This window comes from Oryx dammah, unplaced genomic scaffold (genome assembly GCF_014754425.2).
Source record: "Oryx dammah isolate SB20612 unplaced genomic scaffold, SCBI_Odam_1.1 HiC_scaffold_23, whole genome shotgun sequence".
Taxonomy (NCBI): Eukaryota; Metazoa; Chordata; class Mammalia; order Artiodactyla; family Bovidae; genus Oryx; species Oryx dammah.
This window is the reverse complement of record NW_024070207.1, coordinates 72,418,546-72,420,216: the sequence shown is the minus strand read 5'-3', so window position 1 is coordinate 72,420,216 and position 1,671 is coordinate 72,418,546. Positions and strand designations below refer to the sequence as shown.

Below are 1,671 nucleotides of genomic sequence, written 5' to 3'. Positions count from 1 at the left end.
AGCACAAGTCTCCATGAAGCCTTTCTTGACCTCCAATATTCAATCTACTTTGGTTTGAACCTTTTTCTCCTATCACATAATATCTGTGTTCTTATCTGTAGCCTTAGAGTCTTTGCTCAGGTTCGAACTGTACCTAGGAAATGCTGTACCAAGTCCTTCCACGGATCTCACTGGACTGTTTCCCACTGACAGAGCTCAAAAGTCACTATCCTACAGCACAACATTTAAGGAGGCACTCACTCTCAGGGTCAAGCAAGTGTAGCATCAGCACTACAGGCATCTCATTTTGCTTCACCTTAGATCTGGTCCCTCCTCACACCTAAGACCAAACATTAAAGTCCTTCTATCTTTTATCACTCTGGTCTCAGGTTCACTCACATATACCTCTTTAATTCCCTTCTGACAGTTGGCATATGAGAAAATGTGCCTCTCTCCATTTGTAAGTTGAAAATTTCCCCTGACTGTGGGTCCTGGTTGCTGAGTACAAGGGAAGTGTTGGTGTTACACCAGTCACAGAAATGGAAATAGCTTAAATCCTTAGTGAAATTAAACATAAGAACCAGCTTTTCGGCCAGAACCACCATCTTCCAGTAATTCGCCAAAATGACCAACACAAAGGGAAAGAAGAGGGGCACCTGCTACATGTTCTCTAGACCTTTTAGAAAACATGGAGTTGTTCCTTTGGCCACATATATGAGAATCTACAAGAAGGGTGATATTGTAGATATCAAGGGAATGGGTACTGTTCAAAAAGGAATGCCCCACAAATGTTGCCATGGCAAAACTGGGAGAGTCTACAATGTTACCCAGCATGCTATTGTCATCATTGTAAACAAACAAGTTAAGGGCAAGATTCTTGCCAAGAGAACTAATGTGCGTATCAAGCATATTAAGCACTCTAAGAGCCGAGATAGCTTCCTGAAATGTGTGAAGGAAAATGATCAGAAAAAGAAGAAAGCCAAAGAGAAGTTCAGCTGAAGTGCCAGCCTGCTCCACCCAGAGAAGCACACTTCGGGAGGACCAATGGAAAGGAACCCAAACTGTTAGAGCCTATTCCCTAGGAATTTATGGCCTGATGGGTGTAAAAATAAAGACCCAGACTGTACAAATGTTTCTCTTAATTAAGTAGAGGTGTTGTGCCCAAACTCAGTAGGTGATGTCTTTTCAAATTTAGTGTTTTTTTCTTCCTGAAAGATGAAAGGTATTTTGCTGTTCAGTATGCTCCATTTTTAAATAAACTGCCAGATATTATTTATAAAAAAATAATAAATAAACATAAGAACCAGTGCCATCAAATTCTAAAAACTCTTGAAAATACTCCGCAGATCCCTTCAAAGCATTGTAAGTATCTACCTACATCTTCTTCCTCTAAGTGTATACATGCTAAATCACTTCAGTCATTTCTGACTCTTTGAGACCCTATGGACTGTAGCCCACCAGGCTCCTCCGTCCATGGGATTCTCCAAACAAGAATACTGGAGTGGGTTGCTGTGCCCTCCTCCAGGAAATCTTCCCCATCCAGGGATCAAATCCACGACTCTTAAGTCTCTTGCATTGGCAGGTGGGTTCTTCACTACTAGCACTGCCTTTCTCTCAAATACTCAAGTTAAACTTAAAAAATTCATCCAATTTTCATTTAATAACTAATATTACAAAAATATTTTCTATTTT

The 1,671-nt window shown here is 40.4% G+C and overlaps 1 pseudogene; it reads left to right on the top strand.

Annotated features, from left to right (window-relative positions):
• Positions 1 to 586: 586 nt before the first annotated feature.
• Positions 587 to 1,144, top strand: LOC120882011 (annotated as a pseudogene).
• The last annotated feature ends 527 nt before the right edge of the window (positions 1,145 to 1,671 follow it).